This window comes from Chrysemys picta, chromosome 15 (genome assembly GCF_011386835.1).
Source record: "Chrysemys picta bellii isolate R12L10 chromosome 15, ASM1138683v2, whole genome shotgun sequence".
NCBI classification, from domain to species: Eukaryota; Metazoa; Chordata; order Testudines; family Emydidae; genus Chrysemys; species Chrysemys picta.
Window position 1 is genome coordinate 22,460,820 of NC_088805.1, and position 14,689 is coordinate 22,475,508.

At 40.7% G+C, this 14,689-nt stretch overlaps 1 protein-coding gene across 17 annotated transcripts in view; it reads left to right on the forward strand.

Moving 5' to 3' along the window:
* RIMBP2 (RIMS binding protein 2) overlaps positions 1 to 14,689 on the forward strand; it is a 359,348-nt gene that overhangs the window by 175,188 nt on the left and 169,471 nt on the right. The gene's annotated exons all lie outside the window — the stretch shown is intronic.

Here is a 14,689-nt window from a genome sequence, read left to right on the forward strand (position 1 = left end):
GGCAATATTACCCAGCAATGCAGTAATCCACATATGCTATACTAAAAATAGTCAATTCCAAATACACTTCATGCCTATTTAAAGGGTAATTCCTTTTCATTCCTGAGAGCATGGCCATCTACCTTTGACATTTTTCAGAAAATGACAACCATGTTTTCAGGAAGTATAAAGCTTGGGGAAAGTGCTGGACTGATAGCCAGGAATTTTACAAGAGAGAGGCTCCATAAAGAATAGCAGAAAGCGCCTCCATGCTGTCCTGCCCATGTGTCTCAATTGTAACATTAGAGACTGTCTCAAGAAGAGACCAGGTTGGTTTGGTCTACATGCCCAGTCTTTGGTCTCTGCTGACATTGCCAACAATTTCATGTATGTGTGGACTGGGGCACTGTCCATGAAATTACCCTCTTATTTTAGTAACGTTTCAGTCACTACCCCTCAGGGCTGGATTCAAACCAGCAACTTAGAATTAAAAGGCTCTTCATCTCACTAACAAACTCCTGAGGCAGTTGGTCTCTCATATAGTTGTTTTAATAAGTCAGTCCAGTTGCCATAAAACTTCTGGAATGTTCTGTATCCTGTTAGCTTCTTTTCTGTGGCTGTCAGTTTTTAAACTCTCAAGAACATAAGAATGGCCATTCTTGATCAGACCAAAGGTCCACCTAGCCCAGTATCTGTCTTCCAACAGTGGCCAATGCCAGGTGCTTCAGAGAGAATGAACAGAACCGGTAATCAAATGATCCATCCCCTGTTGCCCATTCCCAGCTTCTGGCAAACAGAGGCTAGGGAAACTCAGCTGCTAGTTATGCAAGACAGCCATTATGAAGGGGATTAGAAAGATTTGGTCAGTCGCATCATGATTTTCGTCTCTTTTAATTGAGATATCCCCCAACACAAAGTATTGATATCTTGGGTCTGTAAATCAAGTGCAGCATTTGTGATCCTGTGCATTGTTTGAGTAAATGGGATCTCTTTGTTTACTTTATTTAAAAGCCCTTGGCAGAATTTCTTCACTGGGATTTACAAGGACACGGCTTGTTTCCTTCTCCAGTCAGGCAGTTTGTACTAAGACCCTTTTATCTTGGGCAGTGGCAGCGTCACCATACAGCTCTTTTGTATTCCCAGACATTGCAAATGATAAAACAAAGTGGCATGGGAGTTGCTTGATAGAAGAGACCAAGGTGCAGCAGGGCTGAATGGCTGCTATGTCCCAGCTAGATCTCCTGCCCTGCCTCACAACTGATTAGCAGTGCTAGGACTACAGGTGGCAGGGCTGAGTGAGAAGTGGGCAAGAGCAGGGAATGTGAGAAGGGACAAGACCCATAGCCATCAGGTCCCTGTAAAAATGTTATGCTTTGGTCATCAGACTGGCCAGTGGGAAGGTGGAGAGGTTGAACATGGCAGAATGGTGTGGTTGCTGTCTGCTGTGCACAACTTGTGGAGCAGGTGGCGAGGGCCTGGAGTGACTGAAAAGGTCTGATGTCACTTAGGAAGAATGATTATGGATGCTTGGGGACAATAAGCAGGGCTGGATGAAGGAAATGTCTGTTGGGGTTCCCTGCTGGGAGGAACCCAAAATTGTAGTGGGCACAAAATATGGGCTTCAGCCTGCCCCCACTGACCTTTTGCTGGTCCTGCGTCTCTTCCTACCAGCCAGGCACTCGCTCTTCAGCAGCCTTCCCTGGGCTTCAGTCCTGTCTTCAGTGAGCGCTCTACAGTGAGCTGTCCATGGTACTGCTGCTTTGCCAGCCAGCCAGTCACCCAGGCTTCACTCCTCATGCTCCACACAACTGACTTCTCTGCGCCGCTGTTTGCCTTATATAGGGCCCCTCTAGCCCTGGATTGGTCACTCCATCAGCTCCTCTGATTGGGTGCTCTTCTGCAGCCACTCTAGGCTGCATGGAGGACTTCTCGTTGCTCTGTTCTGGAGGAGGGTGTTGCAGGACCATGAAGCCTCCAGCAGGGGGCATCCGGACCTAGTCTACCCTGCCATACACATACAGAGTCTGGTTTAGGGATAGTGGGAAGTCACAACCAAGGACTATGTTTGCATTCCTTGTTCTCCTGCTCATGTGTGCTTTTTAACTGTTTGCCACTCACCCACAACTCCTTCCCTCAATTAGTGTTTGCTGGCCCTTGGATATTTAAGCCCCCCTGAGGTCATGTGACTTTGATCTCCCCAGTCAGTGTGTCCTCTCACTGACACCCACAAAAAAAGTCAGACAATCCCAGTGCAGTCACTTGCAGGCTTGATTTCAGTCAAAAGCCCTAGGCTTATGATTGGCACACCATCTCAGTCATCCTGTATCCTATGAGAGACTCAAATGGCTGTTCTTGGACTACCTCTTGGTGAACGATGTGCTGTTCAGAATGACCTGTAGATTAAAGTAAATGCTTACCTCTTGTCCTCAGAAATGGTCTAGTGCATGTTGAAGTGAAAGTCTAATAGGATGTATGGATGCCAGTAACATATCATTGACTACTTTGGATAAACCCTATAAAACTTAACGGGAGAAACAAAGACTAGCATGAAAGGTTTTTGTTTCTGGAGAGGAGATAGTGTAAAGGTACCACACGAATTAAATGAATGAATGAATGTCTTGTTGCTGGATTCCTCAGCCGTACCAGATTGATGTGGTGTGAACAAGATGCTGGCAATACAGAAGGAACTTTTGGTTTATCTGTTTGTTTTTTGGGAATAAAAGTAGGTTACTTCGTTATGCTTTCATTTGCAAGTTAGAGGCATGCCAGTAGTGTCTAAATATCTTATCATTTGAATAATCTCCTTAACTCTGATACTAACATCACTTTAGATTTTTAAAACAGAAGGGATTTTAAAAATCTGATATATTTTTACTGTTAATGCTGATCATCCAGGTTTGGTGATATGAGAAAAGAATTCCAGGAGAAAAGACTAATCACTTTCCCTTTTTTTTATAGTCAGTTTCCAGTTATTTTCACTTATGGGCTCTTATACATTGGCATGATGCTGTAATGTTTGGGAAAGACTAGGTTTTCCATGCTATTAGAATTAAAGTGTTAGCCAGCAGGGGCTGGATCTCATATATGTGTGTGCGTGTGTGTGTGTGTCTGTGAACCAAGAGTGGGGCAGCATTTAATGCTTTATGAATATTTCCTTTCCTCCCCCAGTTCCCGCCCTCCATGATTAACTTGACTTGCAAAGTCTGGATTCTGAATCAGATCAGAGTTCAACCTTCCTTTGGGGGGGGATCTGGATTAATTATTCTGGTTAGAGGCCCCCACCATCTAGTTAGGATTCAGGTAAGGTCATGAACTTCTTACCACATCCAAAACCTTGGAAATCCCCTTGTGCTAGTTTTGCCTCAGTGCAGACAATGTCAACTGAGTGGTCGTTGGCTGGTTCCAATATAGAAGTATGGCAGTAGAGAAGCATAAAAAGAAAAAACAGATGAAAACAGTTTTCTCCACAAATGAGCAGTTCAGCTATGTCTTGATTCATGGGCTTTTCATATCCCAAAACAAACCGCCACATATCTCAGTCCCTAACATGAATTTGGCAGATGAACAGTTTTTTAGTGATCATCCTAAACTCATGGTAGGCACAATGTGATTAAGTGGCCCTGATCCCCGACTCTACACTTAGATAATGATATTAATAAATATTAAAAAATAGAGGGAGGGGAGGGAAGGGAAGGAAAGGAGATGGCTTTTTATATTCTATAGATATTATGTATTTCAAACAGAAAGATTATTGGTTGTCATTTTAATAGAATGATGTTTAAAGTATATTTTGGTTTGACAGATCTTTCTCCCCCCCCCCCCCCCCCCGCCTTCAAATAATTTGGATAATTGAGAGAAAATGAGTTGTCAAATTATCTGGAATCAATTCTGCATTTCTTTCTGTGGTGTTAATTAAGAGAGCAATGTTCTGCAAGCAGGTTAAAGGGGAAAGCCTAATCCAGTCTCCTTTTGTTGAATGTATCTTTCTTGCATTTATTCATAACATCTGCTGAGCTCACTAACAAGAAACAATCTACTGTTTACAGTGGCTTTTATTTTAATCTGTTTTATGGATTTTTCTCATTTTAGTAATTTTCCTGTTTATATTGGTCGTGATTAACTGTGAAATTCTATAAAGGGGAAAAATAAATGCTTGACCTCTTTGCATGGGATTGTCATAGGTGCTAAAGAGCTTAAGGATCAAAGCCTCCTTAAGAAACTCACAATCTTGCCTAGCTCAGCACACGGTCCCCCAAACAAACAGACCACACAGTATATTTCAGTCAAGCACACCACAAACACAAACACACACACACTACAGACAACAAATTTACCCCAAGGGTCATGTAATTGCAACTCCTTCATCTGGAGAACTCCCTTGCAAAACTCCTCTGTTAGCTGCTCCTGTTCGCTTCTCTCAGTTTTAACATACTTCTTTATTATTCAACGGAATACATATTTCCCCTCCCTCTCACTTTATTGCATGTGTTCTGCAGAGAACTGCACAAGTCTATTAAGCAGAACAAAGTTTTGCATAGCTATAGGAAATCAAAAATGCCTAAATGAAGGGAATGGATTAAGCAGATAATCTCCAGTCACACCTCAAAGGATCTGAAGCGTGACATTTAAAACACTCACAACTTCATACTGAGAAATTTCAAAGAAAGCAGAAGGTGATTTTCGTGACTTCCTCCTGCATTAACAATAATAATAATTTGTTTTTGTTTCAAACAAGGATCTCAAAGTGCTTTACAAAGGTGAGAAAATGTCTTTAGGTCTACTTAAAAGGTAAACTAAGACAGAGGATATTTTTTCCAGTAAAAAGTGTGAACAAAGCATTCCATCTACATATATTTTAAATGAATGAAAGACATTGGCAGACAATGCGGAAAAATATAAGATTTCTTGATTCCCTTCCAGCCTCCAGTCATTTAATTTTTTTAACTAGCAGTGCAAACAGTGAAAAATGTTACCTGCTGATTTGTTAAAAGAGAGACAGAAAGTACTATGGTTTGAGAACAGGACTGGGAGCTAGGAACTCCTGGGTTCTAATCTCAGTGCTGATACACAATCTCTGTGTGACCTTGAACTCTATCAGTTTCCCCATATGTAAAATGGGGATAATTTTTATCTATCTCACAGGGATGTTATGTATTGATATTTCCAGATGAAAAACACTATATACTTTAAGGGATCTGGAAAACACACCTTTCCAAATCTACAATTAGTGGAAACCAATGTTCAGATACCATGCTGACTGGGACCATATAAATACCTAGATAGATTGTTAGTTTTTAGTTGTCAGAAATATGTGAAAAGTGCATTGGAAAATGAAAATTTCTATGCAAATATTGGTGATAAACATTAGAAACTGTCCTTGCCCCTTGTGAGTTTGTTCTGATCATATAAAGTTTCTGTCCTGGGGTGTTTCTTCAGTTGAGTGCTTTGATGGAAGGAGGCAGTTTTGCAGATGATGCTGGGTGGGAACTAAGAGCTTTCTCCTCACCACATGCAAGTTTCTTCAGCTCTTGACTAAACCTGCCCTTTATTTTCCTATCTCACAAGTTGGCTTTTAACCACTATTGCTACAAACTCGATGGAACTACCATTCTTTGGGGACATCTGCCCCCAGAAGAGTGAGTAATTAGCTTGACTGTTCCCTTCTCAAAAAATATCTGAAGCATATTTTAATGGGATAACCGAAGGCCAAATTCATGGGATAACTTCCATTTAGAATGGGTGGTTGAAAGGCTAACCCAAGCTACGTTAGGCCCAAAGCTGCTTCCTTGGGAACTGGAAGAGGTTGCATTTGTACTGATGTGGTTTTGGTTCCTTTGCTAATGGTGATGAATGGTGCTCCAGCCCTCAGGTTTATTTAATAAGCTTGTTCTAACCTCATCTGCTGAGTAAGATGTATTCTGCTATTAGTCTCCCTTTAAATAGTGGTCAGCTTAGCAAAAGAGCAGAATCCCAGAGTTTGGTGCCTTTGTGATGACCTTTCCCTCGGATGATCTAAATCCTGCTTCAGTCAAGGGTGGGTTTGTCAATGGTGCATGTAACATACAAGAGGTCACATTACATTAAAGTGATTATATTGAACTTAATCACACATGTATAGGACCCCAAAGGGAGAGAGTAACTTAAAGAAGATCACGGTGACTTCAAATATCTTTGTGTGGCACTAGGCTTTAGAACACTGCTACTGGGAAGTGTCATAGGAAATCACGCTTATCCTGCACGCATGAGGTACGGTGAGTAATACAGCACTTTGCTCATTAACTCTGGTTGGCCCTGCAGAAAACTTCTAAAATATACTTAGGTACAGTATAGTAGGCAGCCAAAATAAGTGAAATAAAATAAAACGACGACGTTTTGGAGATGACTGTATACGTCTATTAGTGCGGTCTGCTGAGTGGAACATGTGAGTGTTAGCCAGGACTGAGCAAGGCATGTAGGCTGGGATTTTCAAAACAGCCTGAAGGAGTGAAGTGCTCAAATCTTATTGAAATTCAATGAGACTTGGGTACCTAAGTCCTTTAGGTTTCTTTGAAGAAAAAAACAGCAGTCTTAACCTCTCTGGGCTTTACTAATAGGCATAATAATACTTGCCTACCTCACAGGGGTAGTATGAGCACTATGGCAACAAAACTGGCCAAAGTGTCTATTTTAAACATATAGTGAATGATATCTGAACCCTCTTCCACTTTTCCTTGCCCCACATCTTTACCAGCCTAATGTATCTAGTTGTCTCTTTGACAAGTCCCACTCTTCACTTCATATTTTCTAGGCTCCAAGGAACAAACTTTTACATGTGCAGTGCTGCAACCCAGCTAAAAAAGCCATTCAAACTTGCTGGGTACTGTCAGATGGACATATTAGGAGAAAGAAAGGGAAGATACTACGTAGGGTGGGGATTCTGCAGAAGGAAGGCATGACTGCAGGTTGTTTAATGCCGTTGCACTGTTTTCTACTGACAGTCACAACTGAAAGCAAAGTTGTCTTTACCTAGAGAACCCTGTACAGAAGAGTTTGCAAAGTCTACAGAAATCTGATCCCTTGTGTATCAAATTGCAGTCAGCAGTGAATTTTCATGTCCAACCTATAAATGATTTACGTGTAAGTAGTCATGAAAATTATACATTCATTTACCTTTAATGTGTGGAAGAATAGAATCAAAATTTGCCATATGGCTTGGGGAAATGAACTTTGCTCTTAAAATCTCCAACATGTAGTAAGGAAACTTTAACTGTTAACCTTTCACATACATTTTAAGTAAAATGTTACTCTGAAAATATAATTATTAAATTGATAGTGGAAGAATGTTTTTTTTTTTAAATCCACTACTTATCAATACCCTAAATAGCAAGGGAAATGGAGAACAGGAAATTGCTTTTTGCTTAAATATACTCTCTCTCTTCACCTCCTCCCCCCCTCCAATTTATTCCATAATTAAAGCTCCTTTCTAAGAATTAGCCAAAAACAGCCGAGAAGAGAAATCCTCTAGATTACAATCAGCAGCTGCAGCAGAAATCATTCAAATAAAATAAAATAATTTCCCCCACTAAATATAGCACAAATTGGGGGATAAAAAGAGTGAGATTAAGTAAGAGAAGAAAAAGAGGGCCTATGTAAATTTTCTGTTTAATGTACTTTTATATTAATTTGCAGGGAGCTGGGATTATTTATAAAATAGAACCATAGTAGACTACCACTGAGAGTATGTTGGAGGTGGGGAAGAATGGAGAGGGTGAGTGCTGATTTAGAGGAATAACAGCACATTTGAAATAGGTAACACATAACATTTCCAAACTCTGCATACGAGGGTATAGCATCACCATACCTGATGCTGGGACCAATCCTGCATTCATGCCCTAATCTGACTTCAGTAGGATATAGGAGCACATAATGTTTGTAAGATCAGGCTGTTGGACCTTGTCTATTACCTATATTACAACAATGATTTTTAATTAGCCCATAACAAATAAACTGGAGATGGGCATTTTCTAACAGAAACCCTATTTCAGCTTCTTTAAATCATTATGCACATTACATTTCTTTTTTCTTTGTTTCCCCTTTCCCCTCCTCCAAAACCTGCTATTCAGAAATCATCGCTATCACTGCTGCTTTGCCAGTGGATTTATAAAGCCTGTCCATTGGCATATTCCTTTTATTGCTTTGCAGAAAGTCAGGAAAAGATAGCTTTAAGGGCAATTCTTCGTTTTGCTTCTAGCTTCTGCAGAAATAAATTGTGGCTTATCTGCTTTCAAAATGCTTACACAGAGTTTGTAGAGTCCTGTGTCAGCTAGACTGGTCTCTGTTAGCGGGGAAACACGCTGCCTGTGTACAAATTAAACAAAATAAACCAAACCCCAATTTGTTCATATTCATAGATTAAGGCCACGATCCTATCCTCCTACATGGGATCAGTTGCTGAGTGGGGGCCTTAATTTGGAAAACTAAAACTGGATATACACTTTGCCATGCAGAAAGCAAAGCACAGTGTATTCAGATATTCCTTTTCCTTTTCCTCTAATCTAACACATACAGTAACCCCAGCACATTTCAAATATTGACATTTGCTTTGCCAGGGCCATGCATCTTCCATTTTAAAATGTATATTCACCCAGAAACCTTAGATCACAGAGAAGCAGCATTCATGCACACACAGATACCCTTTACAGTGAGGCCCTAAGAAATCACTCTCATAAAAGTACATTCTTGTCAAAACATTTATGTCAAAGATGGAAGCTGGTTCAGTGCTGCAGGGGCTGGAAATACTTTAAACTCTGGAGCTGTACATTCTGCATTAGGAAATTTAGGAGACATATTCATACTGTATGTGTAAATGTGCCTATTAGGCTGACAGACATTTTGATTGCCACTGGAGCAGTGGGATCTGCCAGACCTCTAATTGTAGCAAAAGAGGAAAAAAGATTTCTTTTTTTCTCATTCAGGTGTCAGCCTTCATTAAGGACTAGATGGGGAAAGCAGTCAGGGATATAAAGTTCACTTTGAGGTATGCTAGAAAATCTACAATCGGCTGAGCCTTTATTCAATTTTTAGGAATCACCCTTCATTTTGCTTTCCTGCCATAGAGCAGTATCAGATAATTCAGTGGTACTTAGTACAATTTAACTCCAGTGTTGGTGTAATGAGAGATTTCATCTAAGATCTGCAATGTTTAAGTGATTTACAGTAGAGCAAGGATAGGGAAGCTAATTTGCTAGGTATATCTTTCATTTGCATGGAGACACAAATCCATGAATTAAACTTTTAATTGGTTTTAAAAGGCTACGTTGATTGGCCTCTAGAGACAAAAGGCATTGAGAATGGTTTGAGTTTGATGGTATATTATCATAAATCATATTGTATAGAGCCTCCTCTCAATGTGCTCTTGTCCATGAAGGTAGGTACATTTCATATGCACGGTATATTTAAAATAGAATATACCGCATATGGTCATGGTTCAGTTATGATCTTTGAATTGTGTAACCAAAATCCCAAATTAGAAGAAGCCAAAAATAGAAGCAGCAGCAGCTTAAATGATGTGGAACTGATTTCTTCAACAGATATAAGTTTTACTGCCACCTCAGTGTCTAGATGGAGTATTTGTAAAGTTAATACACAGTGACTGTAATCTGGGCCCCATTGAAGTCTATGGCAAAACTCTAAGTTCAGTTAGGTCAAGATATCACCCAGTATCATACCAGGTGCGCGTGTAGTAGAGATAAACTGATGACTCTAATAAGTGGAATTCCTCATAATGTGGGGTAATGTGTAGCCATTCAAATGTAATGTAGTGTGTGTGTGTGTGTATATATATATACCTCGATATAATGCAACCCGATATAACACGAATTCGGATATAACGGGGTAAAGCAGTGCTTCGGCGGGGTGGGGCTGCGTACTCCGGTGGATCAAAGCAAGCTCAATATAACGCGGTAAGATTTTTTGGCTCCTGCGAACAGCATTATATTGAGGTAGAGATGTATATTTATAGATTTAGAATAATATCAGAGAAACACAGAAGGAAAAAATTATATAATATTTGAAAAAAAATGGTGAAAATGACATTTCCCCGTAAAATAACCTTAATTTGTCATCCATTGTCTAGTAAACAGATTTTGTAATGGCAGTAATCTTAATCAATTGTTTGTATTATGGTAGAGTCCAAAATGTGCTAGGTGTTGTCCACACATTAAGGAAGACTCAGTCCCTATCTCAAATTGTCTATAAGATAAGTAAATAGCAGAAGCCCAAGAATTACTCATGAATATTTGCTCTAATTTGAAAGTAGATTTTTATTTGATCATATTTGCCACCCTTTCAGGTTTGTTTCATCAATAGTCAAGTGCTCAAACCTAAAGTGTTTGAATATTCATAAAAATAGAGTTTCAAATGATGAAATGTGTCAGTTCACACTATGTTAGTTAGCTACGTAGGTCATCCAGTCAAGGAACAAAACCACTATCACATGGTTTATGTAATTACCCTATGCAGCATAAATTATGAATGTTTCATATGAATATACAACTTGAAATTTGCACTTTGCATAAGTCACATGATACTGTTTCTGTTCTCTGATCAAGTGACTTATGCAACAAACCAACAGAGAGCAGATTTCAGATTGCAAAAATTTTAATTTGGATATTCACCAGCAGTCCATACTCCCGGATTTATTCACTGGAAAAAGTGTACAAATAATTTCAAACAAATAGACTTGACAATTCTGTAGTCTGCTCATGAAAAATTCAGAAACAGAAAAGTGAAATTTATTAAATAAACTATTTATCGCAAACTAGTTACTCATCTGCACTGCTATACAATAGGGTTACCATAGGTCCGGTTTTTCCCGGACATGTCCGGCTTTTCGGCAATCAAACCCCCGTCCGGGGGGAATTGCCAAAAAGCCGAACATGTCCGGGAAAATGCCGGCCGGGCACTTCCCCTCCCGCGGCTGCTCTGCTCCTCCCCTGACTCTTCGGCTCTGTTTAAGAGCCGAGCTGCCCGAGCGCTATGGGCTTCAGGCAGCCCCCTTGCCTCCGGACCCCAGCCGCCGGCCGGGCACTTCCCCTCCCGGGCTCCGGCGGCGCAGGGTCCAGAGGCATGGGGGCTGCCCGAAGCTGGTAGCGCTCGGGCAGCTCGGCTCTTAAACAGAGCCGAAGAGTCAGGGGAGGAGCAGAGCCTCCGGCTGCGGTGGCTCTGCTCCTCCCCTGACTCTTCGGCTCTGTTTAAGAGCTGAACGCTACGGGCTTTGGGCAGCCCCCATACCTCCGGACCCTGCGCCGCCGGAGCCCGGGAGGGGAAGTGCCCGGCCGGGGGCGCAGGGTCCGGAGGCATAGGGGCTGCCCGAAGCCCAAGCGCTACTGGCTTCACGGTTTGCTGGGCAGCCCTTTTCGCGTGGCTGGGAGTGGGAGGGAGGAGGGGGCGGAGTTAGGGCGGGATTGGGGCGGGGAAGGGTGGAGTTGGGGCGGGGCTGGGGTGGGAAATGGGCGGGGCCAGGGCCCCGTGGAGGGTCCTCTTTTTTTATTTGTTAACTATGGTAACCCTACTATACAATCATATGATGTTACTCATATACAATACTCTAGGCCCAGGGGCCACAACAAAAGCTCAGTGATGTCACAGAGAGTCTATTCAATGACTATTGAATGGGAGTTTGATCAGGCTCTTGGTGTGGTACTGTAAATTGCTTCCAAGAAACCCTGTTTTTGTGCATTATTCAAACAGGCATGTTTAAGGGAGACATCATATAATTGCCGCCTATTATGCAACTTTGGCCTTTAGCAGATGTCTCTAATATCAGGCTTACCATTATATCTCATTGTGCTGAATCAATTGCACTAGTATTTGACAGTTTTGGTTTACACACACACACACACTCTCTCTCTCTCTCTCTCTTTCTCCCTCCTGTTTCGTCATTTGTTCCCTGAGTGATAGCAACCTAATGAGAAATTATTTAATAATAATATGAAAGTGTGCATGTGGGGGTATGGTTGCCTTCTTGGAGCCTTCATCGCATGACATAATCTTTAATTAAAGTTTAATCTTTAATTCCTGGAGACTGCAGGATAATCCTGGAGGGTTGGCAACCCTTAGGTGGGGAGGTATTCACAGTCTTGCTATAATTTAGCTGCTACATCCATTTCCCGGAATAACTTTTCTACACTGGCATTTCTCAGTTCAATAATTGCATATATATCTATATTATAAACTAACAATCATATATAAATATGAGAGACTGCACATTGTTTACAGGAGACATACTATATATTTACTTTTGTATGTATATAAAATGTATTAAATATTCTTGCTGAAAAGTTAAATCATTCAATTATATTGTTAATGTAAGTGGAACTATTGGGCCAGATCCTCAATTTGAGGTAAATGGTGTAACTCATTAACTTCATTGGGCCCGCAGTAATTTGTCAGCCGGAGTTCTGGCTCACTGTCTCCAGAGTCAGCTCGCTCGCTCTCCCTCCATGCCCAATAGTTTTGTTTTTACTTTTGTCTCTTTTCCTGAACCCATTTTTGTCATGTACTGAAGAAACAGGAGTTTGCATTAACGTTACTTTATTTTCCGGTAGTTACTGGTTTCCTTTGCTGTTGTCGTTTCTTGGATAAAATAAACAAGGCTGTTGAATGTTTTGTATGGGCAGGGGACATCTGCTAATTCTGACCAAAAGGAGAGTATAGGGATAACAATCCATCATCCTTTGCCATTTGATAGCCCGATGTTGAGGCTTTTTAAATGCATCCCTCACAATTACTACAGTTTGTCAAGATGGGGAAGGCTGTTGGCTAGTGTTAATAACCAAGCTGACTAATTAAATCCAGTGCAGCAGATCAGTTGAAAGGGGTGATGTTGCATGAGCTGATTTCAGCTGATCTTGGTAGTACCTGTAAATAATCATGTACAGAAAAGAAATTATGTTGTTTCTGTATATTCTTTGCTGTGCTGGGGGGGAGGGGGATCTGTTGGTTTTTCTCAGAATTAGGTTAAAAGATATCCTAATCATCAGTCCTCATTTGCACATAAGCCTCTAGATCAGATAACCTTGAACTTTGAGGAAGCTCAGATCTCAGTTCAACCATGAGCCTTCCTACTATTTTGATAATTGATCAAACAAAAATCCCAGATCTCAACCCTCCCAGACTTGAGGGAAGCTAAAATGTAGGCCTAAAATTCGTAGCTGATTTGACAATTTATGTTGCAATACCAAAGAAATTAAATGCTAAATAATTTGTAAAGACCCGTAAAGTGAAATAGAATTAATATCAGAATTAATTATTTTCTTTCTGATCTTTAATTCAGCATGAGAAACTTTCAAAGCTTCATTCTGGTAAAAGATAGTAGTAGATTCCAGTAACAGCCATTCTGTACCTATTCCCAGCAAATTCTGGGATTTCCTTAGGAGGGACGTATGTGTTTATGTTCATGGCATTAGAAGTGCCACTTGAGCTGAGATTTATCTTCAGCCAGTTCAGACCATAGATTTCTATCTACGGAGAGGCACAATAACAGAAATATTTAAGAAACTAAGGAAAAAAATACTAAATTATCCAATGGATTAAAAAAAGTTACTGGCCAAATCCTTAGCTAATGTAGATTTCAATAGCTCTAGAAAGGGCAGTGAAGATATGCCAATCTATTGCAGCAGGGGGCGATTTATTGCTTGTGAATGGTGCTGGACTGACAAACCTGGCGATGGACTTCTCTATTTACATAGACCAAGTATAGGATGGGTAGCAATGGAAGCACCTCCACAGTATCCTGCCATTCTGCCTAAGCCCTGATAGACCCCCATGGAAGAGTGAGAGAACGTAGTTCAATCTCCCTGTGTATTCAATCCTTTACTTCTCTATTCATGCTGCTACTAAGTGTGTAAACTGTGATGGGTTTTGTGGTGTCAATTCCTGTCCTCTGGGAGCCAGACTGGGACCTCCAAACCTGTTCAACATAGGACACAATCCAAATGTTGGATGGCAATGACATGAATTCATTATCAATTTGTGACAGATTGATGTGCTAAAGCAGTGGTCTCCAAAGTGGGGTGCGCAAGAGGATCCTTTGGGGCGCACGGAAGGAGGAGTGCCGCCGAAGCAGCGCAGTTCGGGCGGCTTTTTTTTTTTTTTTTGCTTGGGTGGGAGTCCGAGCACTTTAAAAAAAATTTTTTTTCCTTGGGGCGGCAAAAATGGTAGAGCCGGCCCTGCAATGTGACAGGGGGTGCGTACTCAAAAATGTTTTACTGATAGGGGTGCGCGATCAAAAAAGTTTGGAGACCACTGCCCTAAAACATTCCATCATGCAAGTTACTTTGTTAATTAATAATTACATTCATCCTCCCCAAATCTATTGAATTATTAAAATCTCAAATTCAATGCTTTTCACGTCTCTTACAGTGCCAGTGAAGTAATTTTAATTTTCTTTGTTATAGCTTATGGCTTTGGCTATATTTTCCCACAAACTCTATATACCTTTGTAACATTCTATTAATCCAGTTTGTAAAAAATTTCATCTTTCTATTTCTCATGGCTCATTTCCCAAAGTCTTTTAATGTCAGAAAGCAAATCTTCTAATTTAAAGCCCGGTCATCTTCTCATTGAGGTAAATGAAAAAGCTCCAATTGATTTCACTGGGAATAGGATTAGATCCTTAAGCACCAAGAAAATTTGAGTTTAAAACAATGTGGGGGAGAAAATAAGGCTA